Source organism: Coptis chinensis, chromosome 5, assembly GCF_015680905.1.
Source record: "Coptis chinensis isolate HL-2020 chromosome 5, ASM1568090v1, whole genome shotgun sequence".
Lineage (NCBI taxonomy): Eukaryota > Viridiplantae > Streptophyta > Magnoliopsida > Ranunculales > Ranunculaceae > Coptis > Coptis chinensis.
In genome coordinates this window covers 51,839,470-51,859,486 of record NC_141460.1, presented here as the reverse complement: position 1 = coordinate 51,859,486, position 20,017 = coordinate 51,839,470, and the positions used below count along the sequence as shown (strand labels likewise).

The window sequence follows — 20,017 nt, the reverse complement described above, 5'->3', positions numbered from 1 at the left end:
TCGTTAGTCGTCCGATCTTGACCCATGAGGTACCAAAACGATCAACATTGAAAATTCTACGCAACTGTATAGTGTACTCTCACATCCAACTGTGGATGAAAAACAAACAAAGGAAATAACAGAAAAGAACTGAAAGGAAATATATACAAACAAAAGAAGGAAAAATTTAATTACATTTTTTGGGTTTTTAATAAGTTTGAACTGAAATTTTAAAAGGTGGGTCATTTTAAGTCATATTTCCAAACTTTAAAGTAATTGAAAACTTGAGTCAATCCCAACCAGATGGTTGGATTACTTTCCTCAGCTGTGCTAGGGGTGCAGGTGGTTGGCACATGAAAACCTTGAAAACTGAATTTTCACTATGAGGTTGAAGACCGAGATAAGTTGGTGTTTGACGGTTTGAGCACCAGCCTTCTCTCATAGCTCGTCTCTTACGTGTGTATGAACTCCTACCTAAACCAGGAATGATTTTTGGTATATGTGTCAATATCTTTAGCTGTAGTTCTCTAGGAAGTGATTGCACACGATTATTGAAACTGATCCATCTAGTCTTGCTAGGTGGATGGTTTTTGTTCGTTATAGAAGACATTTTTGAATTTTTTTGAAAGTTTTTAGAAAGAGAGAGATTGAGAAGGGGGAAAGATTTTGACAAGAAAGGAAGAATTTTTGAAAATTTTGTACAAGTTTTTAACGACAGATTCTCAAAACAAATAGAGAGGTGGAGACAAAAGATAGAATTAAACATAGAATAGTATCACTTTGGGTTACTCTATTTGTTTAATTCTCGTTTGGAGACGTTTTTTTTTTTTTTTTTTTTTAAGTGGAAATTTTATTGAAATTGATAAGGAATTTTACAAATAATTAGGACAAGCATGCAACAAGTTGCGCTGCAAGTCCTTTATGAATAGCAAATCCTATTCTTCTAAAAACATACTCGTTAGAACCAGCTGTTATAACGTTACTGTCCATCACTTTCTGAAGTCTCTTGAGAAGCTCAACAGACTGTTGTTCCAAGAAACCGAAAGTGTCGAAACTAAACGGAATGAAACAATGCTGGTTAGCCGTGCAAGCTTCCTCATGCTTCTCCATCTTCCCTATCGCTGCTTTCTTAGCTGCTTCACCCACCTCAAAGACTCCATTCCCAAGCCCTACCAACGGAGAGGCTCCAGTTACATCAACACATGTATGTCTCCCCTCAGACCAACTGTAGATCAATACATCCGCAGGCCGAAGTGTAGATCTTCCCTCATTCAGATCAGTGATAAAATTCACGGGAGCCTCCTTCTTCACCTGTACCCCAGCCCTCCAAAATGCATCATATAAAATATCTCTGACATGGTCATGTCGATATTTGAAACCTGGAAAATATCGACATTGTGCTGCATGGTCCCCGAAAGCATCTAGTCTACTCTTTTTGCAAACAGGGCATAGACCACCATCAGAGTACAAAGGAATCATGAGACGGTACCGAAGAATAGAATGATACTCCATCGGCGACATACGCTATCCAAGTTCTTCCATCAGAATAGCAAGTAGAAAATCCTTTGTGTGTTCTGACTACAAGCATCCAATGACTGCTTTCTGACGAGCAGATAACACAAACTCCCTCTCAAGACCAGCAACAATCTTACCATAGAATGCTTTTGCCAAAACTTTTTGTGGTTTTGAGGGGACGGAAGCATTCACAGCCATAGAACTGAGGTCAAAATCGGGTAGACAAAGACTCAATGCACTGCTAGCAACATCAAGAATCTCATCCAAAGGCACTCGCCTACAACTCCTAAGAATGTGGGGGTTTTTTTTTAAGTTGGTTTTCTCAAGCAAAAGATATCTCTAACTATATAAAAGTTTTGACAAGAAGATAAAATTATATATGATTCTGGTATCATTTTGGTTACTCCGGGGCATATAATTTTTATTTTTATATCCTCTAGTTTTGAAAACTATGGAGAGATATTTTAAGATACACGTACTCAAAGCTGTGATTCTAGACGCTAATTTTTGAAAAACAAACCATAAAAGGAAATCTCAGGGAACTTCCGTGTCGGTTTTGGGGTGAATCCAATCTAGACAGACAGAACTTCAGCTACGTGAGTTAGGAGATTTACGTACTGCGCAAGACATTAAATGTCATAACCCGTGTGAATAGCTCGGTGATATAGGTGACCCTTAGCAAGCAAAATTGATCTCAAACCGCCTCTAGATTGCGTTGTTCTAGGGGTTAGTCTGTGTAGAATCCATTGCCTGTTTTGTTTTTTTTTTTTGGAAAATCATATAACTTTTGACGTATCGAGAATCTAGCATTAACAGAACAGAGAAAACAATTGTTTTGACAAAAGAAATGTAAAATAAAAAAAAAAAATTGTATACTCGCTCCATAAGCTCACAATTACTCAAATGACGAGTAAAAATGTTTTACAAAGAATATGCGAGACATACCTAGACTAAGTCTCCATCACTTACAACCACACACTCCAAATGGAGGGTTCGGTTACCTTATTGATGTATTCCCTTTAAAAACAAAAGGTGGAATGGAATGGGGAAGGAATACATCATGGAAAAGAGAATTTAATCCTCGTAGATAGGATGATCATGAAAGAAGTTTTTGCGCTCCAACTTTGTTCACGTCACTTGTTGCTTCAAAGACTGTGTTTGTTAGTTTAGGGTTTGGAATAGCTTGTCCTGGGAACACACCTTTTTGGGTTTTGTGTTCGGCTAACAAGTTCATAAATTGTTGCATGGAGGATAGAATTTGGGTTTGTTGTTGCATGACAGATAGCATTATCTTGGTGGGTTTATATATTTGGACACTAGTTGATGGTGTAATATGAACTAGGTCTCTTTGGTTGTTGATAGGTGGGTTTTGATAGTTCTGGTTATATTGGGATGGAACCAATGCTCTGTTCTGATTGTTATAGGTACCTTGTCCTTCTCTGAATGTATTTGGTGGTTTATTGAAACCTGGAGGTAGTTGGGTTTGTTGAATATTAGTCCATGCGAAGTTTGGATGTTGTCCCCATGGTGCATTTGATACATTGAAAGCACATACTACTTTTGGTTGAAGTGATGACAGGTTTGTGATTAAGGGACAGGTGGTATCTATATGATTTAAGCTTAAACAAAAATTGCATGGTGAGGTATTTATGTTCATGATAGGATGAAAGGTTTAGTCTTTTTATTTGGTTGTGAGGGCATCTATCTTTCTTGTGAGGGCTTCGATTAAAATTTTAATTTCTGGATTGCATTTCACCTAAAAAATACCACTATCCTTAGATGTACTGGGTTGGGCTGTTTTGGAATTGTTTATATTGTCCCAGTAGGTACTCTTCTCAGCTTGGTTTTCAAGAAAGGTTCGATTGCACCTCTATCCAAAAAATTACCATTACTCATGATGTCGAGGGTTACTTTGTGTTCTTGGATAAGATCTTTGAAGAAACATTAGACAAGAGTGGATTTTTCTAGTTTATGGTGAGGACATGAATGGAGTAAGTCAAAGAATCTATCCCATGCTTCGGAATATGTCTCACTCGGACTCTGTCTGAAGAACTATATATTATTTCTTATCTCTTCTGTTTTCTTCGGCGGAAAGTACTTCTTCATGAAAGAGAACACAACTTTTTCCCATGTATCAAAAAAATCGGGCTTCTAAAAAAGAAGCCAAACGTGACTCTTACTAGCTAGAGTGAAAGAAAACACTCGTAGCTTCACTTGATCGTCGGTGACGCCCGGATGGTGGAAAGTATTGCATACTTTCATGTATCCGGCGTAGATGTTCCTACGTTAACTCGTGTTCAAATCATTGAAACATGGGTAGAAGGTTGAACACGTTTGGTGGAATGCGAAAGTCGCTCATGAGCGGTGTGAGAGGTATACAAGATGGAGGTCCATCTTGCAACGGTGTGTAGATGTTAGAGAGAGGCTCTTCAGCTTGCACTACTTTGTCAGCCATCTTAGTAGGTGGAGGACAAGAAATTAAAGATTGTCTAGTACGATGTGCTCTCCAATGTGCTCTCTTACGTGAGTAAGTTTTATTCTCGCTAAACCTTGTAGTGCTTGAACGCAGTATCATGCACTTTTAGGAAGAAAGCAAACTATCCTAACATGCGCAAATGATGCAAAACATGCTTAAGCAATCAAAATTCATTTTTGCAAGTATGGAGTTTTGAAAACTTTGCTTGGTCTATAATTTACTATCCCCTATTCTAAGGGAACAATTGGGCTCGAGACTAGGATGACTCTACTACACAGCTCAGAAGAGTAGGCATTTATTTCACCAAGTGGTGTACTACCAAGAATCTCACTCAAGATGAATCTAGGGGAGGGGGAGTGAGGAAGGTAGTTGGTCTACTAGAATCTGGTAATTGATTACTCTAAATCCTTATGACTATATTTTTGTCCTTTTCTGGAGGAGTGTGACTACTTTGGGCTCTAGTTGACTGATTTTAATTTTTTTTTTTTTAGTCTAGGGCTTCAAGAATCAAGCAACGTCCGATTTATCTACATTGGGGAATGACTTCCCAATGGTTGTTATGTGGCTCGGGTTCAGCCTTATGCGTGAATATAAATTGTAGTACGGAAATTAAAATTCAAATAATCACGTAAGCATGCTTGAACACACAAGGTATCCTCTTAGATGGGCTTCGAGGAGGTTTAGAATTTACCTTTCAAGCTGTGCTTACACGCTGCTTGAGGAGAAGGTGACGTTGGTTGACACGTGATATGAGAATCAAGCCCAACCGTTTGAGCGTTCCCTGTTTTAGGTTACAAAAAATGTCCACTTAAAAAGCCCACAATCCAGGTTTTTAATAATTAAACAGCTTTGCCTTCAAGGGCCCAAAAACATAAAAATAAACTAACATTAATAGATTAACTAAATTAGATAGATTACCTAGATTAACTAGAGCTAAACGTAATTAGAGTGTTGATTATCATGTTGATTCAAAGTGTGCGAGCGTATGATTCATGACTTGCCTCACACACTTGAACTTCCCAAGACAATGAAAACTCTAACTCTTGGTTAGTTGTACAACTTCAACCAAGTGTTCCACTCACATCAATCTAAATAACTAATCAAAAACTCATTTTTTTCCATTTTTTTTTCTTTTCTTTTTATCTCTAGCTATTACAACAAAGTCCACTAATTTATACTACTCTATTACAAAATCCAAGTTTCATAGTACAACTAAACACTAAAAATGAAGGATCTGTGAAAAAACGAGACACTGGTGTGTGGAGGTAGTTGGGCGGTCGCGCTCCGGCTATGGCGCGGTCGCCTGGTCGATTCTGGCCAAGTTGTTTTGTCCTCCAGTTGCAGCTTCAGCTCCTCTCCAGCATGCAGATCTCGAACCTGGATTTACAAAATAGTAGATTAGTAATGAAAAATAACAAAATATATCAACGAAAATTAGAAAAAGAAGAAATGAAAGGGTGAGAGTGATGCTTCCCTCCTTAGATGCTCAATCAAACATCCTTGTTCCTTCAATCCATGATGGCGGTGCCATTTGATGTTGTTATAGTGTGGAGTATTTCAAAGTTGTATTGATGTGAAGTTCACCATAAATTGTTTAGAACTTGGATGAAAGGGAGACTTGAAGGAGAAAATGTAGGTTTCTTAGCTTTAGGACTTGTTTTGCTAACTCTAGTTGGAGAACATTAGAAAAGACTAGTTGATTGAAAGTACAAACATTGAAAGAAATAACTTGATTGAATGAAGAACAAACTTGAAAGAAATAATTTGATTGAATGAAGAACAAACTTGAAAGAAATAACTAAATTGAAAATGAAGAACAAAAACGAAATGACTTGAATGTAAAATGACTTGAAAATAAATCCTATATGACACTAGAATAAGTCTAGGTATATTCTCTCATCCTACTTTTGAGTTATTATACCCCTACTTTTACAAAAGACTAATTTGCCCCCCGCCATTAGATTTGAGACACCTTACCAAGTTTGCTTTTATGATTTTGCTTTTTGATTTCTTCTTGATTAAGATAGGTTTTAGAGAAAGCCTTCTTTTGTGTCAAGGACATCTATCTCTGGTCTTTTGAGTTAAGGACTTGACTTTCAGCTCTCTGGTTTGGAGTCCTTGACCTTTGACCTTTGACTTTGAATTTTTCAACACTTTTTCGTAGCAGCTTCAAATCTTCATAATAAGCGTAAATAAGGTTCCTTTTGGTGTTAAGATGCAGCTTTTATGATAAGTGGTATGAATTGCACTTTAACCTAAAAAATGCAATAAAAGCTATGAGTTGTCTTTTCATTATGCATAAGAAGGGCTGTAATGCAGTAATGTAAGGGTAATAAAATGCACATTTGGAAGCTAATCAATTACCGATAGCATTATCTTGGTTTGCTTACATTAGTTGGTGGTGTAACTGGGACTAGGTCTTTTTGGTTGTTGATTGGTGGATTTGGGTAGTTCTGGTTAAAATGGGATGGAACCAATGTTCTGTTCTAATTGTTATAGGTACCTTGTCCTTGTCTGAATGTATTTGGTGGTTTGATATGGTTAGTGAAACCTGGAGGTGGTTGGGTTTGTGGATTATTAATCCATGCGAAGTTGGGGTGTTGCCTCCATGGTGCATTTGGTATATTGAAAGCACAGACTTCTTATGGTGGAAGTGATGATATGTTAGTGAGCAAGGGACAATTGGTATCTATATGATTTAAGTTTAAACAGAAATTGCATGGTGAGGTATTTATGTTCATGACAGGTTGAGGAGTTTGGTCTTTTTGTTTGGATGTGAGGGCATCTATCTTTATTATGAGGGATTCAATTAATGCTTTGATTTCTGGATAGGATTTCACTTCAAATATACCAGTAGCCTTAGATGTACTGGGTGGGGTTGTTTTGGAATTGTTTATGTCACCCCAATGGGTACTCTTTTCAGCTTGGTTTTCAAGAAAAGTTAAAGATTCAATTGCACCTCTATCCAAAAAATTACCATTACTCATGATGTCGAGGGTTATTTTGTGTTCTTGGAGAAGACCTTTGAAGAAACATTGGACAAGAGTCGATTTTTCTAGTTTATGGTGAGGACATGAATGGAGTAGGTAAGAGAATCTATCCCATGCTTCAACAAATGTCTCACTCGGACTCTGTCTAAAGAACTGTATCTTGCTTCTTATCTCTTCTATTTTCTTCGGTAGAAAATACTTCTTCATGAAGGATAACACAACCTTTTCCCATGTATCGAAGAAATCAGGCTTCTAAGAAAGAAGCCATGCATGACTTTTACTAGCTAGAGTGAAAGGAAACACTCGTAGCTTCACTTGATCATTGGTGGCGCTCGGATGGTGGAAAATATTGCATACTTCATGTATCCGGCGTAGATGTTCGTACGGTAACTCGTGTTCAAACCCGTGAAAAATAGGTCAAAGATTGAATACATCTAGTGGAATGCAAAAATCGCTTGTGAGCGGTGTGAGTCGTATACAAGATAAAGGTTCATCTTGCAATGGTGTGTAGAAGTTGGAGAAAGGTTCTTCAGCTTGCACGATTTCATCAGCCATCTTAGAATATGGGGAATGAGAGATAGGAGTTTGTCTAGGACGACGTGCTCTCCTATGTGAGTAAGTTTTATGCTCGCTATAAACTAATAGCCTAAATAGTTGAGGATCAATCTATAAAAACATGACAAAACATTTACACATAAACAGAGTGAAATGATGCATTTGGAGTGTAAGATGCAGAATGATAAGATGATGCTTGTGTAACCCATCATGGAACTTATGCAATAACTCGTCATAGTTGAATTGTCCAAAAGAGTGAGTGGTTGGTAGTAGATGTCCTTCATGAGGCTCAAATGATGGGGAATAGGACATACCATGTTTTTCAACTACTGAAATGATGGACTCTTGTGTTTGTATATTGGGTAAAGTCTCTTTACTGGGAGGATTGAAAAAATTATGAAGTATTTTGGAGGTGATTGGTTCAAATGCGAAATTGAAGTTTCTTTGAAATAAAGGAGAGACGGATAGCCTGGTGATGTTAGATGGGTGAATAGCAAGAGGTGTTAACTTGTGAGAATGGTGGTTGGATGGTGGCTCATCACATACTCTCAGGAACTCAGAAGATTCTTCATCTAGCTTGGGCGTATCCACAGAATTGTGGTTCATTTCAGAAATTGTAAGGATGTCATAAATCTATTCCATTGTTAGGTCTTGAACAACCAAAGTGAATTGAGATCCTCGTTCCACCATAGATTTTATATTCTCTTTTTCGGGCACTTGATTTTCTTTTTCCTCTCTTCCTATATCTTTATAAATTTTCTCAATGTCATTGTCCAAGTTTGTCTAGTTAATCTCCAACACGGGTTCTTGAGTTTCTTTTGCTGGAGTTTTCTCATTTATGGGTGATGATGCATTAAGACATGTGAGAGAAACTGTGACTTTAGGCATATAATCATCATAAGATCTAGAATTCACATGATAGTCAGGTGGATGGTGATGGGGATTTGATTGGTCATTAATATCAGGATGGACTTTAGCAATTTGTTTTGTTATAGTAACATGATTAGCTCCCAAATGTGCATTTTATTACCCTTACATTACTGCATTACATCCCTTCTTACACTTAATGAAAAGACAACTCATACCTTTTATTGCCTTTTTCAGGTTAGAGAGAAATTCATACCACATATTATGAAAGCTGCGTTTTAGCACCAAAAGGAGTCTTAATCATGCTTATTATGAAGACTAGAAGTTGCTATGAAAAAGTGCTAAAAAAGTCAAAGTCAAAGGTTGATAATAGGTAAAATGATAGTTTTACCTATGCATAAGTGATGAAACTCAAACGTAAGTAAAACTAAAGCTATTTTCAGTTCTAAAGTATCAAAGTTTTCTACTCTTGTTATCGTTCAATATAGTTGGAGTAGAGAATTTGTTCCACTCCTAGTTCTTTAGAATTTAATGTTAACTATGATAATCATTCTACCAAAGTCAATGAGAGTAACGATGGAAGTTATACTAAACAAGATACGATAATTCAAACTACGGAATTACTAATTTGACAATAGAAGGAGGAATTGGGGGGATTTGATTCCACCTTAATTCGACTTAATCAACTAGCGAGGAATTGTCGTAGTCCGAATTGCAATGCTTTCGCATAGCAATTGGGTCTTCCTAATCCCTAATTGTTCATGGTAATCTCTACCAACTAACAACTAGCATGTGAAACAATCAAATCCATTCTCATGGTGAATTAATTGCTTTCTAGAATGGAATAGAATATTATGAACTATTCTACGCTAACAACAATCAAGTTTCATCAAGGCTTCTTCAAACCCCTATAATAGAGGTTTTAGCCTTGAATCATTATACTATCATTAATATATAAATAATAACAATACATGATAAAAAGATTATAAGTTTAATATATTGATCTAATCAAGGATTCAAAACTGAATTCAAAACTAAGTAATGATTAATAACTAAATAACTGAATTGCGATCTAAGTGATTTATTGAACTAAAACTAGATTTATGAATAACTAACTAACTTTATTAATCTAATGAATAATAATCTAATGATTCAAAATGGATTACAACTGAAATTAAAACTAATTTAGAACTAAGATTATGGATACTAATTATCAATTTAAAACAACTAAATCTATGAATGACATATTGAATTCGAAATTAATTATTGAAAAAGAAACTAAGTATTTTATTCTAAGATTCAAAACTTGTTCTAACAACTAATAGAATTGACAACTAACTAGATTAATCTACATAAACTAATTTAATGAGTTAAAACTAAGTATTTGGATCATTTACTAATTCAAACTAACTAGAAAAATGAATTGCTAAGTAAAAAACTAAGTTCCAAAACTAATTCTCTGATCTAGATCTAACTATCCTTAAGATCTAAGTCTTTGTTTGTTAAATGGAGGAGACCAGATCCACAAAATCGTGCATGGGTTGAGGAGCCTGTTTTGGGTCGGAAAATCGAGCCCAAAACCTCAGTATTTCAATCCACAAGGGGCTTTTCAGCTGGATTTGACTTCGATAGCCTTTTCATCCACTTTTGCTCCTCTGATTGGGTCAAATTTAGAACCATTGGAAAGCTCTTTCCAAGACAGTCGTTTTGAGATAAGGTAGGCCCAATTCCGAGGTCTGAGTCCAAAGATACAGCATTTGGAAGTTTTGCTGACTTTTGTGTGCTATTTCTGCCCGCGTTGACTTTGACTTTTCAGTGTTGACCGGGCTTTAAAAAGGCTTATTCTCCTTGAATCTTGGCCTTTAATCATAGAACTTCTAAGCAACCAACCTTTGCTCCATCATCTTGTAAAAGGGGCGCATTTCTACACATATTCAACTCTAGTGCCTGAAATGCATAAGAACACGATAACAGTACTAACTTTTACTTATTAATCACATAATTGGTCTAAAAGTAATATTGTTAAGGGATTAAAATTACAGTTTTGGGCTCTTATCAAAGGTCAAAGGTCAAAACCCTCAACTCAGAAGACCAGAGATGGAGCTCCTTAGCACAAAATATGGCATTCTCTAAAACCCATCTTGAGCAAGAAGAAATCAAAAAGCAAAAAGAAAAAGCAAAAGCATAAAGTAAAGGGTGAGGTGTCTCAAATGTAATGGAGAAAGGCTAATCAGTCAAAAGCATAAAGTAGGGGTATATAAACTGAAAGTTAGGGAGAGAGAATGCACCTATACTTAATCTAGTGTCGTGTATGATTTATTTTTCTAGTCTTTTTTTTCATTCAAGTCATTTTTACTTTATTGTTCTTCATTTCAAACTTGTTATTTGCTTTGTTATTCAATCAATCAATCTTCTTTCTAGTTGTTATTTCCTTTAATCAATCATTTCCTTTTATTACTTTCAAGTTATGTTTTTCAATCATTAAAACCATTAAACTTTCCTTCAATGTTCTTCATAAACTAGTAAACAAAACTTGTCCTAAACTAAAGATCCTACCTTCTTTTCTTCAACTCCCAACCATTCAAACTCTAAACAATCTATGGTGAACTTTACTTCAATCACTTGAAGACTCAACACTTACAACAACTTCAAATGGCGTCGCCATCATGGATTGAAGGAGCAAGAATGCTTGGTCACCAAAACAAGACATTCATAATGGTCAGAAACCGTTACTAAAAATATTTGTAACGGTTTTTTTGTGTCACAGTTTTGGCGTTTCTAATTCGTTATTAATATTCGTAACGGTTTTAAACCGTTACATAATTATTTATTGTAACGGTTTTTTCCGTAACTAAAAATATTTGCTAACGGTTTTCTTTGCTTAATTGTGTTACTCTTTTCTAACAATAGAATTGGTTTTTATAGAGTTAGTAACACTTTTTGACCGTTACTCTTTTCTAACAACAGTAACGGTTTTATAAAATTAGTAACACTTTTTTGTGTTACTCTTTTCTAACAACAGTAACGGTTTTATAAAGTTAGTAAGTGTTACATATTTTTTGTGTTACTTGATTTATAGAATTTGTCCAAAACACCATTTTGGTACTAAACGCATAAAGGTTTTGTTGCTTTTAATGTTACATATTACAAAGCTCACAAATTACAAATCACATAATCTTTTTTTAAAATAATATACAAAACTATTTCATAAATAAAAAAAAAAAATTTTTTCCAAAACCACCCAATTTCGGAGACTACTAATAGTTGCAAGCATCGGGGGATGACTTTGGGATGGTATCATAAAGATGTCCCCCACTTATATATATATATATATATATATATATATATATATATATATATATATATCTTATTATATAATATAGTATATATATATATATATATCAAACTTCTTAATTCAAAAAAGCTCCTTAGTGGTAGAATCAAAAAAGAGTAGTAGCAATAGAAGCATAGTATAGACACAAAAGTTTATGTACCGCCCTAAAACCCTATAACCTTGTCAGACACCTTGACGAAAAACATAAAATTTCGGCAGAATCTCCTCTGTATTTTCAACATTTCATAGACATAAATCCCGTCATAACCTGAAAATCAAATAATATACTTTCATAACATATATTAAAACCTCAGACTTCGGTCGTAAACCCAACTACTCAAATATTTATTGATTCGTAGAACCAACTACTTAACCATCTCGACCAATGCCAATTACAAATAACCAATCCTCGAATCATAAAGACACTATAAATTATATACCAAAATTAAAATGAAAACAACATATACATCACTTCCACTTATATCAGTGTTATACACCTATATTAGTTCCAACCATAGATACCACACTTCGAATATATATACACCATACATTCATACTACTCATATGTAAGAACTCATCTTCCAAAACAAAACTCATGAATATTCCAACACCCGCATACACTTGTGACATATGAAACGAAAGAAAACCACACGAGGACCTTACCTTTCATTAAGCGCTAGGTCTCTGTTTGTCGCTCTCCATCTACGTTCCAATACATCACCAAACAGAGATGCATCCGTTCAAATATACAACGAGACCCTTGAATAGATCTATTCTTGGACCAAAGTGAATAAAAGAAAAAGATACAAAAACAAACATTGTATAATATTACCGGATACAAGCCTTTCAGACTTGAAAATGAAAAGAAATTTACGACGGGGCTAAAGGCTTGTTTTAATTTATCCCTAATAGATATTTCAACAACTAGGTTAAGAAAATTCAAGTACAAAACTCAAAAACACAATGCTAATTTACTAATAAAGATTGAGAAAACCCCATTGAAGGAACATCACTATATCTGTAACTATCACTATTTGTAGGATCAACACCCTACTTGTCCTAAAAACTGATTATGTCTCTGCTGGAACTGAAACATTTCTATATATTGTTATAGTTGTTGAGAAGAAGATAACTCATTAAATCTACCACCACAGCTCATCCAATCTTGTTAAGCACCACCAAATAAAGAGAAGCCAACCAAATGATATGGATGAGCTTGAACAGCCATGTAAAAGCAATAAGAATAATATTTACCTTTATCTGAAAGTGCCGCCAAAGAAGCCAATTGACTACAAGATATGACCTGCATGTTACAAGCACCCCACATTGAGGCTATTATGCTACTAGTCAAATGCTACACAAGCTTCTAAAAAGTCTAGAAGGTAGGAAAAATAACAAAAATGGATGTAAACTATAAACTTGATTACAAATGGATGTATGTATTCACCTCTGCTGAAAGCAAGTTATTGCAAGACAGCTTACTCCGCTTCTCCTCACAGGAAACTTCCTCTAAAGCTTTTCATCAGACCATATATTTTTTTATCTCTTGCCCATAGCCTAAGATTGGTCAGAGGCTCAGAGCCCATAGCTAGTATAATGAGCTTGTGAGAAATTATCACATTACCTGTAGAATATAGTCCATTCAGGACAAACATCGTATAGTTTATTACCCTATTTCAAATAAGTAAATAGAATTCAATTCACACAAAAGAGATATTACTTGAAAAGAAACACAGACTTGGAGTCTTGGGCTAGTGTTTAAATTACTGCTCAGTTGTATCAAGGGTCGATTAATGGTGTGAGATCTTTATCACCAACTGACTCTTGCATCCTGACATAGTTTAAGTCCATTTCAAAGTGAGATAGCCTAATGATGTCATAAAAATAATAACAGTAAAACAAGGTCAAACCTAGTCTCACAGCAACGCATTTTAATCTATCTCACAGCAGCACATTCTTGATACACGAAGAAACAAGGTCAGACCTAGTCTTGAAGCCTGCCTACATCTGAATAGAAGTGCACCTATAGGTCTGTACGTGGAAGGATATTCAAACAAAGAAAAAGGCCCTAATTTGACGGATCTTCTTCATCTCAATAACATTGATATAAGCATGAAATCCTCAATAAACTAGATTACGTTTTCATGACACCCATTTATCACAATTTTCCTTTTTGAAGGAAGAAACAACGAAAAATGTAGCTAAAGGCATTTTGTGTTGCACCATACATAGCTATATGGAGGGAAACATACAAAGAGTGAAAAGTTCAAACAAGATAAAAAAAAACTAACGTTTTTCTGGTCACCTAAGTTAAATGAGTCTACACTACATAAATTCTAAATTTCTTGAAACCTTGTGATCAATATAGTCCTCTAATAAGACAAATGATGTGTGTACATATGTAATTTTGTGCAACTATAATACATTAGAAGCAATTACTATCACTAACCACATTCTGCCAACTACCCCATAGACCGTTCATCCCAATTTGCTGACTATAGAGAAAACTTTTAAATGCAACAAAGAGATATTATACGAAATACCTTAAGCTTAGGCACAGGTCCAATGAGATCATTAGAAGATAAATCCCTGAAATGTGAAATGCAATACAAGAACACCCATTAGACAAAGACATGACATATATGGCTTAGCAACATGCACATGCTGAAAAAAAGTACCCTCACGAAGGTCAAATGCAAGTGTTACAGTTTATGAATAATACACAGTGAGTCCTTTCATGAATACTTGAGCAGCAGATTTGTTATTTAAAACCTCTACTTGCATTGCTTCATGAACAAATCTATATTTCATAAGAAGAGGCCATGTATCTTCAAAATCTATCTAAACAGGCTTATGAATAGAAAACATCTAGATCAGTGGACTGGACTGTAGAAAAAAATTAAAGAATTAACACGACATATAAGTGCAATGGTTAACATGGCAGCTGCAAAGAAAGCAAACTAAGACTAAGACTTATAAAGTATTTCTTTTCCTTCTTGTTGGTAATGAAACAAATACGATAAATATGATTAATTCAATGACATGAGACAACAAGCTCTAGATATAATCTTTTCAAGCAAATTGTATAGCATACATTAGATAAATAAGTTAAGGATCATAAAAGATGGGTGCTAACAAACGATGGTGCTAACAAGAGTACACATCATTGATTTAACATTGCCATTGTTAGTACACTAATAATTGTATGCGACCACAAATCTGAGCAGAGTGACTCCAAGTAATGCCGCATACTTTTGTAGTTCACACGGATATAGCATCAATCAATGGTGGCTAATAAGCCATAGCAGATTACATAACTATGTGTCTACGACTCTATGCCCATATCTAAAGGTAAGGTAGATAATGTTTGCTCCCTATTTCAGAAGGTAGAATCATTTTATCACTATTTCCGCGTCAAGTTTGCAACCATGTTAATCAGAGATCAACAAGAAAAATCTATTGGGAATACACACTAAAACTAACAACAAAATTCTAAAATCCACCGTTTTCATACCTTTTTCCCTTGAACCAAGAGATTGAAACAAGATCTCGAAGGAAGGAAAAAATAGTAAAAATTAAAACTTTTGAACAACGACATAATTTTTATGAAACAATTTAAAATATTCAGCTTAATATTAAGAGATAACCAACACACTTGTGTTCAAATACCCGTTAGCAAAATTAACTGACCCAATCAGAAATGTTGAGCGTACCATTGACAAAACCCTACCTCGTTCTAAAACAAAAATTTGAAATCCAATTAAACCCAACACCAATAATGACAACAAGTAAAGAAAAGAATTGAAATATCTTTACTAATAACTAAAAAACCAAAGAGGAAGAAGCAAAAATAAAAAATCTAAAATTTTCAAACCCTAAAAAGAGAAGAAGAAGAAGAAGACAAAAAACTTACCTTCAATTCTTTTTAGATCAGGTAGTCTAGGTTTGAGGTATCCACATCTCGGCCCTCTGAAAGGAGAAAGTGAGAGAGATGAGTACATCCTTTGGTTTTGGACTGTCTTTTATTTTTCTGATTTGTTTTTTCTAACGGTATCAATATGTTAGCTCACCGTGACAAATTAATTTCGATAATTATCTGAAATTAAGTAATGGAAAATTTTACATAGTTACACTTTCTAAACGTTAATAAGTGTGTCAAGGTGAAAAAACGTTACTAAGTGAAAAAGGAGTGCGTTATTAAATCACCTTTTTGGTATAGTGTTATCTTTTTGGTTTGACATATATTAAGGACTGAAACTAAACCTTTCTATACTAAAGCATTTCACCTTCCAAATTCTTTCTGTAATTAACAGTTTAAGCCAAGAACAAAGCCAAAGTATATATGGTGCAATATAAGAACTAACAAAGGTTTATAAGAACAAAACCAAAGTTGCCTCTTGCAATTGCATACTTGCATTGGGTATTGCCAATAGCATAATACATGATAAAGGTTTATCTCTTCATGGACAAATCTTTGCCATGCTTGGATTACTTCAAACAAGATAAGTGCAGCAAGAGCATTACAATTTTGCAACTACACAACTTAATCTGCTACATAATTAGCCATATGTGCAACTCACGAGAAGTTATAATGTATAAGACTAACATGCACTTACCATTCATTGTCACTTGAATCGCCTAACTAGCAATATATATATCAGCAGAAATATTGAGCAAAGGAATAAATAATACCTCTTCTTTGAGTCTGACATTTTCAATCCGAAAATGTTGTTCATCGAATGACATTTCTCCTAGAATTGCTGGACCTCCACAGTTAGGACAGGATATGCTCCTCAATGCGGCTTGTAACCTGAAACCCTCATTTTTTAGGTTCTCATATTCGGCTTTAAGTATCACATAATTGCTTCTGTCTTGTTGTGCCTAAACATACAACATAACAAGATAGAATGTTGTGAAATTTAAAATAGAAGTGAAGCTTATGTTGTGTTATCGCATTAAGTAAGGTTAAATAGGAAGAAGCACGAGAATTGGTCATTAATGAGTATCAACCAAATAGTTGAGCCAAGTTAATGAGCTTCTTCTTAATTCATATCCATCCACAAGTTTATTTTTACTACGCATGTATACAATTGTAACTTAGAAATCGTGCATAATAAAGAAAGTAGAAATAAAAGCTAAGAACACCCACCTTCATTTGAGTTCGTCGATTTTGGAACCATAACTTAACTTGACTAGGTTTAAGTCCAAGTTCTTGGCTAAGTTTCATACGTTGTTTGTCATTTGGGTGTGGACATTCCTTGAACAAACTAATTAACACCACAACTAACAACCCATTAATAAGAACAAAATCAGTAATGAATGAACTTACATAGACTAAACAATAAGTGATTTTGAAGTAGTAAGAAAAGGTTACAGAAAAAAATACCTTCAACGAGTCACTACAAGCATAATGCTTCCCCATAACCATTCCCCCCCACTCAAGTTGAGCACCCCAAATATTCAATTTCAAAGACATTAAAACTACCAAGTTCTTATCGATCAAGACTTAGAGCAAGTGGGTTCGAGCAACTTAGAGATGTGAGAATTTTGCTACCAAAGGAGGCTACTACTATTAAGTACTACCACCAATGCTAATTGCCAAATCAGAAAGAGTACCAACATCAAACAAAAGGAGGGAAATACTGTTGCTAATGTTAACCATCATGCTAGCCCTCCAATGAGCATACACTTGTCCACACCAAAGAAATGGGTGAAACATATCTTTAAACACTTCAACGCCGACTCAATGAACTCTAAACCATACTCAATTGTATCCTTCACTCAAAATTTAGGTAGTACATGAACTAAATTACTTGCATCAGAGACATCAATATAAGACTTTTCTGTGGGAGGCAATTGCTCAATTCTGATTCTCAGAAAAACAACATGAAATAAGCTAAGGAGAGGTTCTATATAATAGCCAAAAAAGTGAACAGAAAAAAAATCATAGACGTCCACCATAGACTTTAGTAGCATGACAGCTTAAGTTTCGTAAACATAGCTGCTACCGCTATTCCTAAAGTGCAAAGAGATACAACAACAATTTCATCTACTCACACTTGGATCTCTATACAACCTATCTCAACTTAACACTCACAAATGCAAGTTCTCTCAGGCAGCATAATTACTTGTTACCTCCACAGTCCACACTTTTCAATAATAGTTCCAAATCAACACAATGAACAAGGAGGTAACTCATTGTAACTAGATTAAAAATTCATAAAACAATAATTACTTGAGACTTACATTATTAGATTTAAAAATTGGATACACCAAATAAAATGCAAAACTAAGCACCAGTAAACATGAAAATTTTAAACTTATCGCAATCCAAAGCTAAAATTGCATCCAATCAAGAGCTTATTATTGATATATATGGAATGTGCGTGGCTCTACAACCCACCACCAAATGTATGAGTCTCACTCGTATTTGACACAAGCACATTAAATTTACACTCAATACTAGTACTAGTAGTAGTAGCAGAAGAGTAAAAATAACCCAACAAACTGAAACAGAGAACTAACAACACCCAAAAATAATAATTTTTTATGCCTGATTCTTATGCAAAAGTAAAAATCATAAGCCCTAAAATCATCCCCTTTGCAGACAAGAACAATCAGACTACAAGATAGTAGTTTCGCTCGAAGAACACGCACAAATGCAAAAATAAAAATCGTACCTTTTGCAGCAACTCAAACCGAACTTGGACTGAAACAAACCGAGCAAATCCCTAGATCATAATGGATTAAAAAGCGAGAGAGAGAAGTTAATTAGTGCTACCGAAGAATTACCAAACCCTACATAATTGAAAGGAAGAGGAAGGGGAAGGCGTACTTACAAGCGGCAGCAGCAAACAGCTCAAGAATGAAACTGATTTGAGAGAGATTGAAAGAAATTTGAGAGATTTAGTTACGAGAGATCGAAACAGATTTGTGAGAGAGAATCGATTAAAGATAGTTTTTTTTCCATAGTTAAAGAGTGAATACGTGAAACTTCAAGAGAGCGCGAGTTTTTAGTTTACTTAATTCCCAAATTTCTAATTTTTTTTGTGTTTTTTTGTAGTGTTCTCGGTTTGACAACGCATATATTTTGTAAGAAAATTCCAAAAAAATGTTAGAAAATAATTCAATTTTAATGGAAAATCATTGTAACAGTTCCTCATAATTGCTAATGGTATTAAAGTGAGAGGAACTCTCTTATGCTTAAAAACTGTTACTAATGAAAAAAAAGCAAACATTACTAATTCCCTGTTTTGGTGTAGTGGGTTGAGCATCTAAGGAGGGAAGCATCACTCTCACCCTTTCACTTTTTACTTTTCTAATTTTCATTGATTTATTTCGTTGTTTTTCATTACTGACTTACGTTTTTGCAAATCCATGTTCAAGATCAACATGTTGGAGAGGGGATGAAGCTACAGCTGAAAACTGACACAACTTGGTTAGAATCCGTCGCGCGACCATGAGTCCACCTCAGCATTCCAGTGACCAGTTTTTTCACTGTTCAGTTGTTTTGTGATGTGTAGTTGAACTTCAGGCCCGAATTTTGTAATAAAGTAGTATAAATCAGTGGAGCTTGTTTGTAATAGATAGAGATATAAATAAAGAAAAAAAAACAAAAACAAATAGAAAATATGAGTTTTTGATTGATTATGTGGATGAACTTGGGTGAACACTTGGTTGAAGTTCTAGACTTACCAAGAGATTAGAGTTTTCATTGCCTTGAGAAGTTCAAGTGTGCGAGGCGAGTCGTGAATCATATGCTCACACACTTTGAATCAACTTGGTAATCAACACTCTAACTAAGTTTAGCTCTAGTTAATCTAGAAAATCTATCTTAACTAGTTAATCTATTAGATTAGTTTATCTTAGTTTAGTTTTATGCTTTGGGGCCTTAATGGCAAAGTTGTTTAATTATCAAAAACCTAAACTGTGGGCTTTTTAAGTGGACTTTTATTATAACTTAAAACAGGAAAAAACTCGAACGGTTGGGCCTGATTCTTAGATCACGCGCTAACCAACGTCGCCTTCTCCTCAAGCAGCGTGTAAGCACGGCTTGAGAGGTAACTTCTAAACCTCCTCGAAGCCCATGTAAGAGGATACCTTGTGTGTTCAAGCATGCTTACATGATTGTTTGAAATTTAATTTCTGCACTGCAATTTACATTCACACATAAGGCTGAACCCAAGCCACATAACAACCATTGGGAAGTCATTCTCTGATGTAGATAAATTGGACGATGTTTGATTCTTGAAGCCCTAGACAAAAAAAAAAAAAAAAAGAATTAAAATCTATTAGCTAGAG

At 35.0% G+C, this 20,017-nt stretch overlaps 1 non-coding gene across 1 annotated transcript; it reads left to right on the top strand.

The window, feature by feature from the left end:
- The first annotated feature begins 3,460 nt into the window (after window positions 1-3,460).
- Window positions 3,461-3,566, top strand: LOC147497873 (small nucleolar RNA R71). Its single transcript, XR_015197296.1, has one exon. It is a non-coding gene; the product is annotated as a small nucleolar RNA R71 (small nucleolar RNA).
- The last annotated feature ends 16,451 nt before the right edge of the window (window positions 3,567-20,017 follow it).